General features: G+C 45.7%; 1 non-coding gene across 1 annotated transcript; it reads right to left on the bottom strand.

Moving 5' to 3' along the window:
* Positions 1–15,517: 15,517 nt before the first annotated feature.
* TRNAI-GAU lies at positions 15,518–15,591 on the bottom strand. Its single transcript has one exon. It is a non-coding gene; the product is annotated as a tRNA-Ile (tRNA).
* Between the last annotated feature and the right edge of the window lie 6,699 nt (positions 15,592–22,290).

The raw sequence follows: 22,290 nt of genomic DNA, 5'->3' as shown, positions 1-22,290 counted from the left end.
TCGTATTGATTGCTTTGTCCATTATACACAATATGCAAACATTTAAGTACAAAAATAAATTCCAGCAAAATATTGCCTATCGTGGGCAGGGAATGTGTCTATCATACTGTTGTGGTACTCTCCCCAAAACGTAGGAGTAAGCGCTCGATAAATGTGATCAATCGATTGATTAAAGGTTGGCTTCCAATGACTGGCCAAAGTGAATACCAATAATAATAATAATGATGGTATTTGTTAAGCACTTACTATGTGCCAAGCACTGTTGTAAGTGCTGGGGTAGATACAAGGTAATCAGGTTGTCCCACGTGGGACTCACAGTCTTATTCCCCATTTTCAGATGAGATAACTGAGGTATAGAGAAGTGAAGTGACTTGCCCAAGGTCACAAAGCAGACAAGTGGCAGAGCCGGGATTAGAACCCACAACCTTCTGACTCCCAGGCCCGGGCTCTATCCATTACACCATGCTGCTTCTCACAAAATACCCCACTGCTTAGAAAAGTGTTTGACACATAGTAAGCACTTAACAAATACCAGTATTATTATTATTATGTTTTTATTTGTAATATATTTGTATTAATGCCTGTTTCCCCCATAGACTGTAATCTCATTGTGGGCTGGGAATGTGTCTGTTTATTGTTATATGGTACTCTACCAAGTACTGAATACAGTGCTCTGCACACGGTAAGCGCTCAGTAAATATGATTGAATGAATTGATTGAATGAATGAATGAATGAATGAATGAATGAATGAATGAATGAATGAACCAGTCCTGAAGTATGGCAGGTATTGGGATACAGAACACGGGCAGCCAAAAAGGTGTCTGGGTCGTTCACTCAAGAATAAAACATCGAGCAATAGTTCTCTGCCAGACACTGTAGTCATCAAATCAGCCAGAAGGAAATGGATCTTTTTCCAAAGACCCATACTTAAGTGAGAAATGGTTTTAGCTGTGGGGTGATTTAATACTTGTTAGCTGATAAGCACCGCTCTTGCTGAAATAAAACTTTATGATGCAGTGTTGGAAAAGCTTAATTACTAAACGGTCTCTGTGCGTATTGCTCGGGCCGAGAGGGTGACAAATTATAGCAGCGGAATAGTATTTTTCACCTTTGCCATTTCAGAAGAGAATAGGGGTCTCCAAAATAAAATAGAGAGAGGAGTAATAGTCTCTAACCATACATTATTTTGCTGTCAAAAAATTGTTCCTCTGAGTCACAAGCTCCTCTCCAAAAGAACACCCCCACCATCTCCTCCTCTCCTCTCCCTCCCCTTCCCCACATCGTGGAGTGGAGCAAAACGTATGACCAAATTCCCACCAGTGTTGCTTAATGTATGTGTTAGGAAAACACCGAAACCCACCCAAATGGAATTAAAATGCTTAGTGAAGCCATAATCATTTTATGGTTCTTTTATTGCTCCTCATCTTTCAGTGTAATTTTACAGTGGCGATACCAACCCTACAGTGATACTATACCAACCTCAGTTTTGTCCAGAAAAAGAAATTAAATGAATACCAGGGAATTCTGATTTCAGAAATTGATACCTCTGGCTTTTGCCTTTTATTGGGCCTCATTCTGGGTGAACATAAATGCATTCAAAAGGCCTCTGAATTTAAACTCTCCAGTAGAAATGTTGGCATACACTTGCAGACCGCCTCGGCCTTTGCCCTCTTATCCAGCCAGTCAGTGTGAGCTGACTAGCCTATTGCTCAGGCATTACTAGATACCCTTCTCGATTCTATTTTCTTCTTCCTGCGTTGTCAAATATTGTACTCTCTTGATAGCAAGATTCCGCTAAGGCATTAATACTTGTTGCCAATGTTGGGTTGCGTGAATAGGGATTTCCAGGTTTAAGTTGGTACATAGTGTTAGCTTCCATGTGGCTCGTCAACACACACTTAATTCTGCCACTTGCCCGCTGTGTGACCTGGGACAAGAAACTTAACTTCTCTCTGCTTCAGTTTTCTCTTCTGTAAAATGGAGGTTCAAAATTAGTTCTCACTCTTACTTAGACTGCGAGCCCTATGTAGGATAGGGATTGTGTCTGACGTGTCTATCTTGTATCATTTCTAGAGCTTAATACAGTGTTTGGCACATAGTAAGAACTTAACAGATATTATTGTTATTATTATTGTTGCCTACATGAATGTGTTTTCTTCTGGAGACATAGAAGAGTTTCTAAACAAAAAAATTTCTGCCTGTAGGTGTATGCAGAAGTAAATACTAGCTGAGCACGAGAATCAAAGAAAAGGAATTCATCTCCTTTAAAACACTGTCTCCAAACCCATGAGTCCCCTGGGAGTCACTTCTGCTTAGCATCAGCTGGGAGTGTGTTTTTCTTTTCCTGTTGTGATGAGGAAGTCATTCCTCTGTACTGAAGGCAGAAGGTGTCTGTTCTATTAATTCCATTCTATTCTTAGAAAGGGACCAACAAGGAATGGATGGATATACTAGAACAAGGAGTTGGTTGCTTCTTTCTACCCACGGCAAGGAAACATACCAATTCAGCTCCATTTCATTTGGGCAGAGTGGATCCTTCCTAGGATATTTTATGCTGGCACTCTGTGGATTGGAAATCATTTCACTCTTTCCAAATGTAGTGGGTACACCACTGCCCTTAAAACTTACAAGGCTATTACTGCTTTGTGGCTCTGGGAACATTTAAATGTGATCTGAAATTTTTGGTCCCCCTTCCCCAGGGCGGGAGGTGGGGAGGAAAGGACCCAGAGCCTGTTTTAGGTTTGCAGCACTTCCATTCTACACTGCACTCCTTGAAAATTAGCTTCCCTGGATGCACCATGCTTGGGTTCACATTATATGATTGCTGCCAGGCTCTGACTGGATCTGCACAGAGCAAACATGCTTAGGGAAGAAACTTTTCAAAATTTAATCTCGTTTTTGCCTCGAATCCACAAGGAGCAGCCTCAAGCTCAATTGCTACTAATGTCAATGGTCATGGAGGTGGGCCAGCCAAACCAGTTTCTGCAGAGAGCATCTCAGGTCTTTCCTCCTCTGAGCCTTCTTAATAATGTTAATAATGTTGGTATTTGTTAAGCGCTTACTATGCGCAGAGCACTGCTCTCAGCGCTGGGGTAGATACAGGGTAATCAGGTTGTCCCACGTGAGGCTCACAGTTAATCCCCATTTTACAGATGAGGTAACTGAGGCACAGAGAAGTGAAGTGACTCGCCCACAGTCACACAGCTGACAAGTGGCAGAGCCGGGAGTCGAACTCATGACCTCTGACTTGGAAGCCCAGGCTCTTTTCCACTGAGCCACGCTTCTTCCCCTACCCACTTCCAGGATTCCTGGCCTCAATCCCAAAAGCCCTTCAGGACAGTGACATCAGGGGAGAGGGAGCAATGAGGCTTCCAGGAATAACGTCTGTCTCTCCCTCTAGACCTGCAGGGAATACGTCTGTTTATTGTTGTATTGTACTGTCCCAGTTCTTAGTACAGTGTTTTGCACATGATAAGCCCTCAATAAATATGATTGGCGGACTGACCGAATGAACTGTCAGGCATCATGACCTCAAGCCATTCAGCAGGCTCACACGAGGGTATTCTCCCACATCTACCTCGTTGGGGCTCTTCAAGACCTGCCTATGGTGATGAGTTGTGATGAGAAGTTCTAATCTAGCCACCAATTCAGATCACGTTGTTGCTGAGAAGAAACAGGGAGATTTCTCAAACTTAGGAAACTTAGAGTCAGGTTCACTCCAGGTAGACATCAACCAATCAATCAATCAGTGGTATTTAATAATAATAATAAAGTTGGTATTTGTTAAGCGCTTATGTGCTGAGCACTGTTCTAAGATCTGGGGTAGATACATGATAATCAGGTTGTCCCACATGAGGCTCACAGTCTTAATCCCCATTTTACAGATGAGGTAACTGAAGCACCGAGAAGTCAAGTAACTTGCCCGAAGTCACACAGCTGACAGGTGGTGGATCCAGGATTAGAACCCATGACCTCTGACTCCTATGCCCGTGCCCTTTCCACTGAGCCCCGCTGCTTCTAAGCACTTAACGTGTGCAGAGCTCTGTACTAAGCATGAATTCTGGAAGTGAGTCACGGTAACTATCAGTTAAGAAGCAGCATGGCCTAGTCGATAGAGCACAGGCCTGGGAGTCAGAAGCATCCAACCCGATTATTTTGTATCTACCCCAGCACTTAGAACAGTGCCTGAGAGATAAGAAGCACTTAGCAAATACCATAATTATTATTCGTCCTTTCTAAGCCAACCTTCTAGCTGTACCTCACTCTCAACTCTCCCATTTATGTTCCCGTGCTAAATGCTATTCCTCCAGCTTGGAAATCCCGCCCTCGCCTGACAGTCTGCACTGAATCAGCTCGCCCCGTCCTACCGCACCTTATTTATCTCCTACAGCCCAGCCCGTACACTCCACTCCTCTAGTACCAGCTTGCTTAATGAACCCCGATCTCATCTGTCAAGCCGCCGACCCCTTTCTCACATCCTCCCTTTGGCCTGATCTTCTTCTCCTTCTATATATGCCAGACCACCCCTCTCCCCACCTTCAGAGCCTTGCTAAGGTCACATCCCTCCCAAGAGACCTTCCCCGATAAAACCCTCATTTCCCCAACACCTTCTCCCTTCTGCATTGTCTACACAGTTGAATCTGTACCCCACCCTCAGCCCCACAGCATTTATGTACATATCCATCATCTATTTATTTATTCATTTAGATGTCTGTCTCCCCTCTACACTGTAAGCTCCCTGTGGGCATGGAACATGTCTAACTAACCCCATTGTACTGTACTCTACCAAGTAAAGGGCTCTGCATGCGGTAAGCAATCAATAAGTACCACTGATTGATTCAAACCCCTACTAAATCCCCCCTGCCCACCTGGCTTTCCCTTATTAATTTCCCAACGTCTGAAGCCACATCATCCCTTCAGCCAATTCTAGGCCTTATGAAATTATTTACACCCTCCTTAGCATTCGTGGATATTTGTCCACCTTATTTTTGGCCTCTCTACTTGTAAATGCCTTTATGTTTGTCTTCCCCATTAGAGTGTCAGTTCCTTGGGGGTATGAAACATGTCACTTTGTTATGCTGTACTTCTCAATCACCTAGTATAGTGTATCTCACTAAGTAGGCCCTTAGTAAATTAACTTGTATCTACTTGTGATTAACTTGTATTTACCCTAGCACTTAGAACAGTGCTTGGCACATGATAAATATTTAAGTATCATTATTATTATTATTATTAAATATTACTACTATCATTACTACTAATCCTTAAAACACTACATCGACAAGAAGATAGTTTCCTCAAAGAGCAAGCCAGAATGATGTCTTGAAGTCTAATTAGAGTTTAGCAGGGACAACTGAAATTGGACAAACCTGGACAATTGGGTTTGTGCTAAGAAAAGTAGAGGTGAGGAGCTTCTCCTCTGAAGCTTATGAGCTTCATTCATTCATTCATTCACTCGTATTTACTGAACGCTTACTATGTGCACAATACTGTATTAGGAGTTTGGGAGAGTACAATACAGGCAGTCTGTCAATCATATTTATTGAGGGCTTCTCATGTGCAAAGCATTGTATTAAAAACCGGGATAGTACAATACAACAATAAACAGACATATTCCCTGCCCACAGTGAGTTTACAGCCTAGAGGGGGAGACAGACACTATTCCTGGAAGCCTCATTGCTCCCTCTCCCCTGATGGCTTAGTCTGGGAAGACCTCTTGGATGAGATGTGTCCTCAAAAGGCTTTGAAGCGGGGGAAAGTGGTTGTCAGATTTGAGGCGGGAGGGTGTTCCAGGCCAGAGGCAGGACACGGGCTAAGCGTCGGCGGTGAGACAGGAGAGGTTGTGCCACAATGAGAGGGTTAGTTCTAGAGGAGTGAAGTATGTGGGCTGGCTTGTAGAAGGAGAGAAGTGGCTCAAGTCCCACTGGAGTGGAAACAGACAACAGTGACTTTTGCAGGCAGCTGCTACCAGACCTGAGCATGTGAATTGTCCACTCACCCCCAGTGGTGCTGGATTCCATTGGGAGCCTGGTTAGAGGGAAAGGTGAATTCTTCTCAACCTCCCGGAGGACATCTTATCTGGACTTCTGTTAACTAAATTTCCCCCAGTGGAGAAGTGGGTGGAAAATGTGGTTAAATATTTTCTATAGTGACTTTTTTTTTTAGGATAACTGACCCCTTCTAATTGCCAGCTGCTACGAATTGCCTGCCATAAGGACCCTGGAAAAACTTTCCCTGGGAAAAGAACAGGGGACAAAATTCTTTAAAAATGCAGGCCAGGTTAGCTGTCATGTCCCCTGTTAACTTTCTCATCTGGCAGCTAATAAGAGCTGCCAGGGAAGGGACTTTCTGATGGGTTGGGTAATAGCCTATCGATTCTCCCACTGTCTTGCCACCTTCACCTCTCATCACAAATTGCTCCTTAGCAGGAGGGTAGAAGTTGAAAGACTTTCAGTGAATCTGGGATTTCATGCAAAGAATCAATATTAGGACTTGTCTTGGAGTCTGAGAGCAGGTCTGGGTGAAAATCACAACAGGTAGCGAACAAAGTCCAGCCTTGTTCATTCATTCATTCATTCAATTGTATTTATTGAGCGCTTACTGTGTGCAAAACGCTGGGCTAAATACAATTCATCAATAAAGAGAGATGGCCCCTGCCCATCCTGGGCTTACAGTCGAGAAGGGGGGAGACAAACATCAAAACAAGTAAACAGGCATCAATATAAATAAATAGAATTATAGATGTATTCACATCAAAACAAGTAGTCATCAATATAAATAGAATTATAGGTATATACATATCAAAACAAGTAAACAGGCATCAATATAAATAAATAGAATTATCATGCATTCATAGTATCCCAATCTCTCAAAGTTGAAAGGGACCTCAAAAATCCATCTGGTCCAATCCTCTGTCTGTGGAACAGAAAATAACTAAAACTTCATTCATTCATTCAATAGTATTTATTGAGCACTTACTATGTGCAGAGCACTGTACTAAGCGCTTGGAATGTACAAATCGGCAACAGATAGAGACAGTCCCTGCCCTTTGACGGGTTTACAGTCTAATCGTAAAACTTCTACAACTACTGGACGTCCCCTTTAGACTGTATGCTCTCTGTGGGCAGGGATCACATCTACCAACTCTGTAATACTGTACTCTCCCTAGATCTTAGTACAGTGCTCTGGACACGGTAAGCACTCAATAAATACAATTGATTGATTGATTGATTGATATTCTAGAGTCTTTCTTGATAGCTCTTTCCAGCATTTCATTATGCTGATAATCAAGGCAGTCTTCTGTAGGATCTTTCAAAAAGGCCATTCATCTTGTCCAGGCCTAAGTCGATGGGGAAATCAACTAGGTGGTATCTTCTCCGTACAACCGTTAGAAGATAGTTTTTAAGACACTCCTTCAGCCTTATCTCTTCCAGACTAAATATCTGTCAGTGCTTTAGTCTTTTCTCCTAGGACTGATTTTCCTTCTCCGGATGCCCTTCAGTTTCTCTACATATTCTAATATATGAGGAGGAAGACTTCTCAACTCTTATCTGGCATTATCTTGTTGATACCAAAAAATACTGTGGGGGATTTTTAAAAATCACATCATGAAATTGTTAATTCTATTCATTTTCTGTTCCATTCTGACTCACCCAATCAATCAGTGATATTGAGTCCTTACTGTATGCAGAGCACTGTACTAAGCAATTGGGAGAGTTCAACAGAATTGTTATCAATGTTTATCAATGGTATATATTGAGCACTTTCTGTGTGCAAAGCACTGTACTGAGCATTTGAGATATTATAAGAGTTGTTAGTGGTCATCAATGATATTTATTGAGTACCTACTTGGTGCAACACATCGTGCTAAGCATTCGGGAGAGTAGAAGAGTTGTTATCAATGGTTATCAATGGTACTTATTGAGTACTTATTGTGTGCGGAACACTGTAGTAAGTGCCTACAATAGAAAAGAGATGTTAGGCACATTTCCTGCCCACAGTTAGCTTCCAGTTTAGAAGGACTTCTGGCTTTATCCTCTGAACTTGAATTTGGCCATTCTCTTCCCCATCTTGAACAGTCATTCCTGCTCCAACATGATAATTCCACTCATGTTAAAAAAAATGATAATGAACCACAGGTAAACAAGGAGCTAGGGAGAAGATGCATCAATAGAAATAGAAAGGAGAACAATTGCCTTGTTTCGACAGTCTTTTAGACTGTGAGCCCATTGTTGGGCAGGGATTGTATCTATCTGTTGCCAAACTGTACATTCCAAGCGCTTAGTACGGTCCTCTGCATACAGTAAGCACTCAATAAATCCCAGGGAATGAATGAATGAATGACCCCCAGATGTGTTTCAAGGAGGCTGCATTGTGCTTTTGTAACAAAAGTGCTGTATCAGTTCATTAACACTTTACAGGGAATTAATTGTAACTTCACAAATCCAATAAAAATTTAGTGACACTGAAATTTATACACTTCCAATTAGTTCTTTATACAATGCTAAGAAACGGACACCATATTTTTGATCTGGAAATACAATGAAATCTTGGTTGAAGGCATCCCAGGCCAGGGCAGCACTGCTTGTGGTCAATTCATGGATGGATTATAGCAGTGTTCCCCTAATCTTCCATCACTTTCTATCCCAACAGCTCACTAAAGTGCTGCATTCAAGCAGGAATCAATGTATTTATCTTTGTTTTCTGTTCCCTAAGTGCATTTCCTCACTCTGCCCGGAGTCCCAAAGGGACAGGATCTGGAACTATTTTCCCACTTTGTCTCTTGGCTCTCCCAAACCCTTAGTACAGTGCTCTGCACCCAGTCAACACTCAATTAAATACCACTGGTCAAAGGATCATTTTCCGCTTTTTATCTTCATCCGCTTTGGCTAAGTCATTTGCAAATGTCATGAGCATGCTTTCTAAGTCCTCTCTATGTCCTTGTCTAAGTCCTCTCTAAAGCAATTGCATAAACCCCATCCCAGAAGCAGCCCCTGTGGGACTCCAGGGAGAGCAACCTACGTCCAACCCATTTGACTGGGGCAACAGAGCTAGGGAAAGGAGCTGCCCACTTCTCAGTGGACTAGACCCTATTTCCATGTGCTCTCTGAGGGGTCTACTGTTCATATTCCTAATATTTCATCTAGTGGTGCTTAGGAAGTGAACACCCATCATATACAGTCAACAGATTCCAGGCAGAGGGAGGTTTCAGGCTCTGAAGACAAGAAGTGTTGGGTTAGCGGCAAGAGCACGGGCTTGGGAGTCAGAGGACGTAGGTTCTAATCCCAGCTCAGCCACTTGTCTGCTTTGTGACCTTGGGCAAGCTACTTAACTTCTTTATGCCTCAGTTACCCCATCTCTAAAACAGGGATTAAGACTGTGAGCCCCACATGGGACAACCTGATTACGCTGCATCTACGCCAGTGCTTAGAACAGTGCTTGGCACATAGTAAGCACTTAACAAATACCATAATTATTATTATTATGAAAAAGGTCTGTAAGGGTTCAGAGGCAGGTATGACAAGAGCAGGCTACAGGCAGGAGGTGTCCTTGGGAGGGAAAAAGGGTGTGAGCAGGGGAGTTATGAATGAGGAGAGATGATAAATAAGATGGAAAGAAATGAGAGAGCACTCGGGGCCAATAAAAAGGAGTTTTTGTTTGATTTAGAGGGAGCCAGACCATCATTAGAGAGTTTTGAAGAGAGACAAGTGTTCCGAGTAATGTTTTCCAATGATAATGTGAGCAGCAGCATGGAATAGGGTCTGAAGAGGAGGGGAGCTGGAGGCAAGGAGATCAGCAACGAGGCCATTACAGTAGTTCAATACTGATGACAAGTGCATGAATGGGGGTCATAGTTGTAAGGGTGGAGAGGAAAGGACAAGTCCGGGGAGTGTTTTTGAGGAAGAAACGGCAGCTTTTAGAAGTCAAGTGGATGTGGGAACAGAATGACAGTGAAGAGTCGAGGTCGTGGGTTTGGGTAGTGGGTGAGTCCCTTGAGGGACAGCTTCTGTGTTTAATTCCTACCCATATTCTCTTTCCCAAGTCTTGGTACAGTGCCCTGCACAAACAGCGAAGTCTTAATAAATATTACTGTTACTACTGCTAGGTCTCTTTGAAACAGAGATGGGGATGTTAGAAGGAGAGAAGCATTATGGAAGCGTTTTCCTCAAATCCGCCAAACTAACTCTCTTCCCCTCTTCAAAGCCCTACTGAGAGCTCACCTCCTCCAGGAGGCTTTCCCAGACTGAGCCTTCCCTTTCCCTCTGCTCCTCCTCCCCTCCCCATTCCCACTACTCCCTCCCTCTGCTCTTCCCCCTTCTTCTCCCCACAGCTTTTGTGCATATTTTTATGTATTATTTATTACTCTATTTTGTTAATGATGTGTATAAATCTATGATTCTATTTATCTTGATGGTATTGATGCCTGCCTACCTGTTTTGTTTTGTTGTCTGTCTCCCCCGTTTAGACTGTGAGCATGTTGTTGGGCAGGGATCGTCTCTATCTGTTGTCAAACTGTACATTCCAAGCACTTAGTACAGTGCTCTGCACATAGCGCTCAATAAATATGATTGAATGAATGAATTATGGAGAGAAGATGAATCAGTGTGGTCTAGTGGCCTAGTAGAAAGAGCATGGGTCTGGATCTAAATCAATCAGTCAGTCCATCAAATATATTTATTGAGCATTTACTGTGTGCAGAGCATTGTACTAAGCACTTGGGAAAGCACAATAGAGAAATGAAGAGAAACAATTCCTGCCCACATCCTAGCTTACAGTCTAGCCCGGGGGAGACAGACATCAATACAAATAAACAGGCATCAATATAAATAAATAAAATTGCAGATATGTACATCTTGATTCTATTTATTGCTATTGTTCTTGTCTGTCCATCTCCCCCGATTAGACTGTAAGCCCATCAAAGGGTAGGGACTGTCTCTATCGGTTACCGATCTGTACATTCCAAGTGCTTAGTACAGTGCTCTGCACATAGTAAGTGCTCAATAAATATTATTGAATGAATGAATGAATGAATGAATAAGTGGTGGGGGCGGGGAGAAGGGGGAAGAGCAAAGAGAGCAAGTTCCGGTGACGCAGAAGGGAGTGGGAGATGAGGGAAAATGGGGCTTAGCCTGGGAAGGCCTCTTGGAAGAGATGTGCCTTCAGTAAAGCTTTGAAGAGGGGGAGAGTAATCGTCTGGCAGACTTGAGAAGGGAGGGCATTCCAGGCTAGATGTACGATGTGGGCCAGGGTCAGCGGTGAGAGAGTTGAGATCGAGGCACAGTGAGAAGGTTAGCACCAGAGGAGCGAAGTGTGTGGGCTGGATTGTAGTAACAAAGTAGGGAAGTGAGGTAGGTGGGGGCAAGGTGATGGAGAGCTTTAAAGCCAATGGTGAGGAAGACTGGAGTGGGGAGAGGCCAGAGGTTGGGAGGTCAGCAAGGAGGCTGATGCAGTAATCTAGACAGGATAGGATGAATGGTTGTATTAACATGGTAGTAGTTTGGATGGAGAGGACAGGGAGGATTTTAGTAATGTTGTGAAGGTGAGACCAACGGGATTTGGTGAAGAATTGGAAATGTGGGTTGAATGAGAGACAGAGAGCCGAGTCAAGGATGATGCCAAGGTTACGGGCTTTTGAGACAGAAAGGATGGTTGTGTCGCCTACAGTGATGGGAAAGTTCAGGAGAGGACAGGGTTTGGGAGGGAAGATAAGGAGCTCTGTTTTGGACGTGCTAAGTTGGAGGTGACGGGAGGACATTCAAGTAGCGATGTCTTGAAGGAGACATCTTGAAGGCAGATGTCTTGAAAGCAGAAGGAGATGGGAGCCTGGAGTGAGGAAGAGAGATCAGAGGAGGAGATGTAGATTTGGGTATCATCTGCATAGAGATGGTAGTCAAAGCTGTGGGAGTAAATGAGTTCTCCAAAGGAATGAGTGTAGATGGTTCTAATATGGCTCTAAAATAGTTCTAATACTGATTCTGCTATTTATCTTCTTGTGCCCTTGGGCAAGTCATTTAACTTCTCTGGACCTCAGTTTCCTCATCTGCAATATTCAATACCTGTTCTCCCTCCTACTTAGACTTTGAGCCCCAGTTGGGATTTGATTTTTTTGTACCTACCCCAGCACTTAGTACAGTGCTTGACACATAGTAAATGCTTAAGAAATACCATAATTGTTATTAAGATAGAAAGATTGTTTTTTTCCATGATGGATTTGTGGTTTTGACGGGCTGTCCAAGTGCATAAATCCTGGAGAGAAGAGGAGAAGTGGGATTGCATAGCATGATAGTGAGATTGGATTAGATTTGCTCCCATCGCTTTACTACCATCTCTATGCAGATGTTACCCAAATCTACATCTCCTTCCCTGACCTCTCTCCCTCTCTCCAGGCTCACATCTCCTTCTACTTTCAAGAAATCTCTATTTGGATATCCTTCACCTCACTTAGCATGTCCAAACAGAGCTCCTTATCTTCCCACCCAAACTCTATCTTCTCCCTGATTTAGCCATCACTGTAGACAGCACCACCATCCTTCCCATCTAATAAGCCCATAACCTTGGTGTTATTCTTGACTCCTCTCTGTCATTCAGCCCGCGTATTCAATCTGTCACCAGATCCTGTTGGTCCCACCTTCACAACATCGCTAAAGTCCACACTTTCCTTTCCATCCAAACTGCTACCATGTTAATAAAGTCACTCATCCTATCCCACATAGATTACTGCATCAGTCTCCTGGCTGACGTCCCAACCTTCTGTCTCTCCCCTCTCCAGTCCATACTTCACTCTTCTATCTGGATCATCTTGCTACAGAAACGTTCAGGATATGTCATCCCCCTTCTCAACAATCTTCAGTGGTTGCCTATCCACCTCCATATCAAGCCAAAACTCCTCACCCTTGGCTTTAAACCACTCCATCATCTTGCCCCCTCTTACCTCACCGTGCCTCTCTCCTTCTACTAGCTAGCCTGCACACTTTGCTCCTCTAGTGCTAACCTTCTCACTGTGCCCCAATCTCGCCTGACTCAACGCTTACCCGAGGCCCATATCCTGCCTCTGGCCTGGAATGCCTTCCCTCCGCAAATCCGACAGACAATGACTCTCCCCCTTCTTCAAAGCCTTATTGAAGGCACCTCTCCTCCAAGAGGCCTTCCCAACCTAAGGCCTGCTTTTCCTCATCTCCCATTCCCTTCTCCTGACTTGGTCCCTTTGCTCTTCCCCACCCCACCCAGTCCCACAGCACTGACATATATATCTGTAATTTTATTTATTTGTATTGATGACTACAGCATAAGGTAAGACAAGAATTGATGTCTATCTCCCCCTCTTTAGACTGTGAGCTCTTTGTGAGCAGGGAATGTCAGTTTGTTGTTGTATTGTACTTTCCCAAGCTCCTAGTAGAGTGCTCTGCACATAGTAAGTGCTTAATAATTATGATTGATTGATCGAATGAATAAATGAATGAGGTCAGGACTGGAGAGGTAGATTTAGAGGTCATCTGTATAAAGGTGATAGTTAACTGAAGGACATGTATACCAACTCTGTTATATTGTATTCTCCCAAGCCCTTAGCAGAGTGCTCTGCATACAGTACGTGCTCAGTACATAAGATTGGTTGAAGTAGATGAGCTCCACGAGAGAATAAGAGTAGTGGGAGAGGAGCAACGTGTCCAGCACAGAGCCTTATAGGATACCCACAGTCAGGGGATGAGAAACAGAAGAGGAACCAGCAAAGGAAAGAGGAGAAGTGGTCAGAGAGGTAGGAGAAGGGGGCAAAACCAAGATTAGATAGAGTTCTAAGACAAAGGGGGTGTCCACAGTGCCAAAAATGGCCAAGAGGTTGAGAGGAAGAGTAGTATGAATAGAATCTACCGGCCCCTCTCCAGATTGTGCTTGGTCAGTTTCAAGTACTATTCTAGTCTCAACTATGGGAAGGAGTATCAAGTAGAGTCTTATCCTTTCCATTTCTAGCTTGGCCAGTGGCTAGCGAGTGGAAGGCAATCTGCTACAAGTCAAAACTCACCTGTGCTGGGCAGCAGCAGCATGGGAGAGAGTCGAGGCTGGAGACTCAGTCTACTGCATGGAATTAGGCAACGGTAAACCACTTCTGTATTTTTACCAAGAAAACTGTATGGATACATTGCAAAACAATTGCAGATGGAGGTGGGGCATTTTGGGAGAAATCTGTCCCTCGAAATTGCTTTGGATCGGAGATGGCTCAACAACATAAGACAAGAAAAGAGTCCATTGGATTTGGCTATGAGGAGATGTTGAAAAGTGAAATCTCATGGAACTTACTGGGGGCAGTTTTCGGGCACTGGGGGCTTCAAGAGTTTAGGTTTTTCAAAAAAATACTCTTTTAGGCCCATTCCATGAGGGCTTTATCTGATTACATATTTGTTTGGCCTTTCTGGAGGATGGGAATCACCTTTCATTTTCCTTCTAATTCTCTTTTGGGCTTAGTTCCAGTTGAGAGCACAGAAAAGGCACTCAATAAATAATACTGCTGCAGAGAAGGAGAAGGAATAAGAGGAGGGAATGGTGAAGATGGAAAAGGGTGGAGGAGGAAAGGGAGTGGCTCACTCTAAAAGGGAAGAACTTCACTTCTGATCCTGGCAGTGAAACAGGAGAAAACCTGGCCAAAAAATAATTCCCTTGGCTATTTTTACTTTTTAATCACCTTTACCCAGTTGAAAGTCCAGGACACAAAATCAATTAATGAATTGATCAATCATATTTACTGAGCACTTACTGTGGGCAGAGCACTGTACTACGTGCTTGGGAGAGGACAATATAACAGAGTTGGTAGACACATTCCCTGCCTACAGAAAGCTCTGGAACAAGAGGGGGACAGTCATTAATATAGACAAGTAAATTATGGATATGTACATAAGTGCTGTGGGGCTGAGGGAGAGGTGAAGAAAGGGAACAAATAGAAGTGCAAGGATGATGCAGTGGAGAGTGGGAGAAGAGGAAATGAGGGCTTAGTCGGGGAAGGAGGAGATGTGCCTTCAATTAGGTTTTGAAGATGGGGAAGGTAATTATCTGTCTGATATGAAGAGGGAGGGCCTTCCAGTCAATGGCAGGATGTGGGTGAGAGAACTGTGGAGTATAGACGAACCTTCTCTGTCTCTTTCTCCTCCTGAGTTTATGCCTCCTCGCAGTAGGCTCTTTCCAAGGAAGCTGAAGCCTATTGATCAGCCTTGATCCCCACTCTGAGGCCCCATTCAGAGGTATTTATTAATAATGGTAATTCTTAAGTGCTTACTCCGTGCCAACAAAAACTTTTCTAAGTGCTGGGGTAGATACAGGTTAATCAGGTTGGACACAGTCCCTGTCCCACTTGGAGCTCATCCTCTTAATCTCCATTTTACAGATGAGATAACTGAGATCCAGAGAAGTGAAGTGACTTGCCCAAGGTCACACAGCAGACAAGTGGCAGAGTCAGCATTAGAACCCATGGCCTTCCGACTCCTAGGCCTGTGCTCTATCCACTAAGCCATGCTGTTTCTCTAAGATAAGTGGCCCATATAGGGATCAAACCTGCGACCTTGGCGTTATCAGCATCATGCTCTCACCAACTGAGCTAACAGGCCCAGTTTCTTAGAGGGAGTGAAACCGTAGTGCCCCTGAGAAAACTGCTGGGAGCAGAAACACCCATTATCTCCCTGGCCTGCCCCTGCCACTTCTCCCAAATGGCTCGTGGTCCGGCCCCATGCCTTGTCTATCCCGGCCCTCCGCCCCAGCATGGCAGGGGGCATTCTTCCAGCCCAGCGTGAACACAGACAACTCTAATCCCTCCATGCTGGGCCTCAGCCTGCATTCTGCCAAGAGCACGATTGGCCTCTAGGTTTGTTGTTTCTTTAAAATGATACTTGTTAAGCACTTACTATGTGGCAGGCTCTAGACTGTGTCCTAGGGAAGATACCAGACAATCAGTATAGACAGAGTCCCTGTTCCACGTGGGATTCTCAGTCTAACTTGGAAGGAGGAGGATTTAATCCCCATTTTACAGATGAGGTAACTGCGGCCCAGAGAAATTAAGTAACTTGCCCAAGGGCACACAGCAGACCAGTGGTGGAGCCAGGATTAGAACCCAGGATTAGAACTCTTTCCACTAGGCTACGCTGCTTTTCAGTGTTGAAACTTTTGCCCTGTACAAGCCTAGAGTCTTTGATTAATGAATCCATCGGTATTCATTCATTTGATTCATTCAATGGTATTTGTTAAGTACTTACTGTGTGCAGAGCTCTGTACTAAGTGCTTGGAAAAGTACAATACAGCAATTGAGACTGATAATCCCTGCTCATAATGAGCTCACAGTCGGGTACGGAGGAGACTGACATCAATACAAATAGACAATATAAATAAATAAAATTACAGATATATGCATAGGTGCTGTGGGACAGGGAGAGGGAGGAAGAGCAAACAGAGCAAGGAGATGAAGAAAAGTGGGGCTAAATCTGGGAAGGCCTCTTGGAGGAGACGTGCCTTCAGTAAGGCTTTAAATGGGGGAAGAGTAATTGTCTGGTGGATTTGAGGAGGGAAGGCGTTTCAGGCCAGAGGTAGGATGAAGGCCATGGGTTGGTGGCAAAACAGACAAGATGGAGGCACAGTGAGAAGGTTAGCACCCGAGGAGCCAAGTGTGCAGGCTGAGTTGTAGAAAGAGGGAAGCAAGATGAGGTAGGAGGGGGTAAGGTGATGGAGGGCTTTAATGCCAAAGGTGAGGAGTTTTTTTTTTAATATGGATGTTGGATGGGCAACCACTGGAGTTTTTTAAGGAGTGGGATGACATGTCCTGAACATTTCTGTGGAAAAATGATCCGGGCAGCAGAGTGAACTATAGACTGGAGTGGGGAGAGACAGGACGTTGGGAGGTTACCAAGAGGCTGATGCAGTAATTTAGGTAGGATAGATGAGTGATTATATTAACGTGATAGCAGTTTGGATGGAGAGGAAAGGGCAGATTTTAGTGATGTTGTGAAGGTGGGACTGAGAGGATTTGGTGACAGATTGAATATGTGGGTTGAATGAGAGAGAGGAGTCAAGGATAATGCCAAGGTTGTGGGCTTATGAGATGGGAAGGATGGTGGTGGTGTCTACAGTGAGGGGAAAGTCCGGGAGAGGACAGGGTTTGGGTGGGAAGATAAGGAGCTCTGTTACGGATATGTTAAGTTGGAGGTGACGGGAGGACATCCGAGTAAAGAGATCTTGAAAGCAGGAGGAAATGTGAGCCTGGAGACAGGGAGAGAGCTGAGGGGAGGAGATATAGATTCGGGTGGCTCCAGTTGTGTGCAGGGAACTGTAGTTTCATGGGAGAGTACAACACATGTAGGAGACATCACCTCTGTCTGCAAGGAGTTGGCAGTCCAACAGGGGAGGCAGACACCAAAGAATTTACAGATAAGAAGATGAACTGAAATAGCAGACTATGTAAATGGATCTGCACCTGAGCTTACCCTTCATGCTAGGGGAGGGTCACGCTCCATGCCCTTGCTGCTGAGCAAAATATGTCTTGGCACAATCCCTCAGGGATCGACCCACAGTAGAGAGAATGGATAATAATAATAGTAATTATTATTATTGTTATTATTATTATGGTATTTGTTAAATGCTTACTGTGTGCCAGGCACTGATCTGAGTGCCGGGGTAGATATAATACAATTGGGCTGGAAACAGTCCCTGCCCCACATAGAGCTCACCGTCTTAATCCCCATTTGACAGCTGAGGGAACTGAAGCCCAGAGAAGTGAAGCGACTTGCCCAAGGCCACATAGCAGATAAGTGGTGGAGCCAGGATTAGGACCCATGACCTTCTGACTCCCAAGCCCATGCTCTATCCACTAGGTTGTGATCCCTCCTTCTCCTTCACCCCGGTGTTGCACAGGGCCTGCCTGGAGGGTGCACGCCGGTCATTTTGAGAACAATTTTGGAGTGGAGCTATGGGCAGTCCACCCGCCAATCCCACAGGTCATCCTACCGCTATCATAAAAGAGCTGCTGTTATGGGCACTGCCCTCAGCCCAAAGCACACAGTTTAAGCCCAGGCTGCAAGAGGCCACAGAGGACCTTTGTCTGTTGTTAGGGGCAGGCTTCCCGGGCTTGCAGGCCTCTGGGGCTGCTGCCATGGGGTTATTCTCAGTTGCACACACTCTCCAAGAGGTTCCCTGTTGGCTGTCCTCATTAGGGCCTGGCATGGTTAGCCACACCCATCCCGGGACCGCAGCTGGGGACTAGAACCACAGCCGATATCGGGTCCCCAAGGTCCTCCAGAGCCCCGGAAGGCCCACCCAGAGAAACCCGAGAAGGGGAGGGGACTCCGGCTAATACATTCCTCGAGTCATGGGGCCTTGAGCCCAGAATGTTCCACCCGTGGGGGTGGAAGAACATGGAGGGAGCCCAGGACTGGATGACGTGAGCTCTCAGGAGAGCACTGTTGGGAACCCCTCGGGGTAGGGACTTGTGGGTCGGGGACTGTGCCCAGCCTGATCAAGTTGGGTCGACCCCAGTGCTTAACCAATACCACAACTCTAATCATTACAACTGGATGATGGAGAGAAACAGTGTGGCCTAATGGATAGATCACAGGCCTGGGAGTCAGAAGCACCTGGGTTCTAATCTCAGCTCCACCACTTGCCTGCTGTGTGACCTTGGGCAAGTCACTTAACTTTAGTGTGCCTCAGTTATCTCACCTGGAAAAAAGGGATTAAGAATGTGAGCCCTATGTGGGGCAGGGACTATGTCCAATTTAATAATCTTGTATCTACCCCAGAGCTTAGAACAGTGCCTGGCACATAGTAAGTCCTTAACAAATGACACTAAAGAAAAAAAAGATGGAGACTCACCTGGCAACTGGGAGATGAGCAAGCAAAGCCTGGCCCTGACCTTGCTGAAGAGTCTGGAACACGGAAGGAATGCTCTACACATGGGTTAGCGTTCAGTAAATATCACTGATTGATTGGTTGATCGGCACAGAGCCCAGGGGGTTTTCCTGCATCAAGACCCACCACACGAAACTCATCTTCCCCGACCCTACCTCATATGAGCTCGAGCAGCTGTTTCAACTTGAGGCGAAACCTCAGGTAAACCCTCCCAAACCAAAACTGAGAGGAGGATCTCTGATCTCACCCTCTCTGGGAACCAACCCGAGGTCGGCTGAGCAGAACCCGAGAGTGGCAGCTGTGGGGAGCGGGTGACGCCGGAAATAGCTGAGATGAAATTTTCCCGAGAGAGACGAGCACGGAGATGCTGGCGCTTCATCAGCACATCGAGGTAGCCGGTGGCCCGAGTGGCTTCCGGAATGGGGAGGGAGTCGAGGGAAAAGCCCGGGGCCCCGGGCAAAGATTTACCTCCTTTTTAGTGGCTGAGATGACTGTCTCTCCAAGAACATGAGGCCTGATCATTGAAACAGGAAGTTGTTGCTTTGTCAAGTGTGATTGTGTGCTTTTGACTGTTTTTTTATTCATAGTATTTTTTAAGTGCTCAATACGTGTCAGGCCCTGAACTGATCACTGGGGCAGAGATGAGATAATCAGGTTGGAGGCGGTCCTTGGCCCATATGGGGCTCACAGTTCTCATCCCCATTTTACAGATGAGGAAACTGAGGTACAGAGAAGTAAAGTGACTTGCCCAAGGGCATACAGCAGACAAGTAGCAGAGGAGGGATTAGAACCCAAGTCGGCTGACTCCCAGGACCCTCCTCTTTCCTCTAGGCCATGGTACTTCCACAGGTTCTAACCCAGGATCCGGGAGCGTGGATAACCCCCCCCGGGGCCACTGGGGGAAATTCTGCTTCCTCAGAAGGAACAGTTCAATTCACCACCCTGATACTTAGTCAGTAAGATGTCTCTGTGATGGCAGCTGCGTCTCCCCAATTCGGAGCCAAGCCCGGCACACCCCGTTTCAGGGCAGCGAAGAATGAGTGCCCGACATCTCGGGCAGATTCAAATACCACAGGCTAAAGATAAACGACGGAGGAAACGATCGAGACCCTGACCTGGGATTGACCCCAACATTTCAATCCGGGCCAGACCTCAGAATATCAGATCATAAACAAGTCTGGCAATTTTTACGAGGGCACTTCGTAAATAGTCGCAGTGGCATTCTCACACTCCGATGGCTCTGCTGGTTCATTCCTCATGACACCAAGAACGGAGACGTCGAAGAGAGAAAAGGGACCTTTTGCTCAGAGGGAATTCTTTCCCATCAGACCCCGCACCTTACCTGCAGGGCCTAGCCCGGAGAGCCGGGCCAGAGGGAAGAAATGGTCCATTTCCTTTTTTTTCTTAATGGCATAAATTGAGCGCTTACCATGTGCCAGGCACTGTACTAAGTGTTGGGGTGTGGCACGGTTCATGTCCCACATGGAGCTCACGTTCTAATCCCCATTTTCCAGATGAGGTACCTGAGGCACAGAAAAGTGAAGTGACTTGCCCAAGGTCACACAGCAGACAAGGTGCAGAGCCAGGATTAGAACCCAGGTATTCTGGTTCCCGGGTCCGGGCCCTTTCCACTAGGCCATGCGGTGGAGGGAGGCACGAGCCAGTCGGCCTCTAATGGCAGGCAGGGTGCCGCCATCACCAGCTGCCCCAGAGGATGAGGTGGCAGGGGAGGTCTGAATCTGCCCAGCCGGGCAGCCCTATTTTCTGGCCCGGGTTTTCAGACGCTGAGGGGAATCAGGAGGCAGGGCCGGGTTGGGTGCGGACAGTCAAGCGTGGGTTCCTTTTTGCGTGACAAAGGGGCCCTGAGACGAAAGAGACATCCTGCCACCACAGAGGTAACTTCCTCTTTACTATTCCCTGATGCATGAGAGAGCAGAGCCAGCTGTATGGGGGTGGGGTGGAGAGCAGGGGGGAAGCAGTTTGCTCCCCAGAGTTGTATTTTGAAGGCAGAGTTTTTTGGCTCCTGTCCGGATTCAGTGGGCCCCAGAAAAAGCCCTCTGGGCAAAGACTGGGGCTGGAGAGCGAGAGAGAGGGAGGGAGCTGAATCTGCAATCTGATAGGTATGGGACTTGTGCTGCAGCTTATGTTTAAAAAGATCTCATTCACGTTGCTTGGCTACAAGACACCCAACTCGGTTCAAAGGTCCATTGACCGTACGAGGTGGAGGTGTCTGCTTTTCTTTTTTTCTCTTCCAGGGAAGGAAATAAAAATCACCTCTGGTCCAGAGTCTCCAGGATCTCCCTGCTGGGGCGGACTCCCTACCCCTATGGTTTCTTCAGTAAGCTAGAGGCAAATGCGATCCAAATTCACCGTGGGAGTCTCAGCGGTAAGCCCACAAGCTGAGCTGATACAGGTGCATTCTGGGAAGGAGGCCCTGTGGGAGCTGACTAAATTCTCCTGCCTTGCCCTTCTCCCTCTTCATGACCTTTCTTCTGCCCTATCTTCTATCCCCCTCCACCCCCGTCAACGTATACATACACACATACACATTACTCTTTACAAAACCGAGTTCTCTACAGTATTTTCCCTCTCCATCCAGCACAATGGCCTGACTAATCCTTGCCTTTTCCCTTTCACCAGATTCCCTCATATTGCATCTCTCTCTGCCCATCACCTGGCTAAGGTGTCCTCACCCTCCCACCTCTCCGGGTCTGGACCAAGCACCCTGCGTCGTGCCTTTCTGATCTTCCCCTTTCTCAAAGAAAATATTTCCTTCCATCTCCCCTCCCTGCAGGGGAAATCAGCCCATCAGACCTGCTGCCTCTAGAGGAGTGAATGAAATTTAGGCAACCCCTCTCCTGCCCCCTCAAAACATCTGATTTAGCTAGACAGGTAACATCTGAGATTTACAGACACAAGCCCCACTTTATTTAGGCCGAGATGAATGGCAGATAATGTTTTCTGCTGTGTGTACAAACATTCCTTTGACAGTCAAGTATCACTCATGAACCAGGTATCAGGTTCCCATCAGGACGTCATCATAAATCTGGCCAGCCTCCAGAGCCTTTGGAAAAGCCAATCCCAATGAAAAGCAGAAATCGGGACGAAATGTAACAGTGGATTGTGTGAGTCACATTGTTTTCCAAGGGCGTTCTTTGGGGAGAGGAATGGGCCGGTTGTTGGGTAGGGATTGTCTCTATATGTTGCCGAATTGCATTTTCCAAGTGCTTAATACAGTGCTCTGCACACAGTAAGTGCTCAATAAATATGATTGAATGAATCAATGAATGATTTTCTCTTCTTTACAGTGAGATTAGAGGTGGCAGCTGGCTGACCTACAAACCTAGAGCACCATGGTACTGAAGGGCAACCAACAAGCAGTGTCATCATCTTGAAGGGCCAAGAAATCTGGAAAG

Source organism: Ornithorhynchus anatinus, chromosome 3 (assembly GCF_004115215.2).
Source record: "Ornithorhynchus anatinus isolate Pmale09 chromosome 3, mOrnAna1.pri.v4, whole genome shotgun sequence".
Lineage (NCBI taxonomy): Eukaryota > Metazoa > Chordata > Mammalia > Monotremata > Ornithorhynchidae > Ornithorhynchus > Ornithorhynchus anatinus.
The sequence above is the reverse complement of the archived record's forward strand: the minus strand, read 5'-3'. Positions and strand labels throughout refer to the sequence as shown.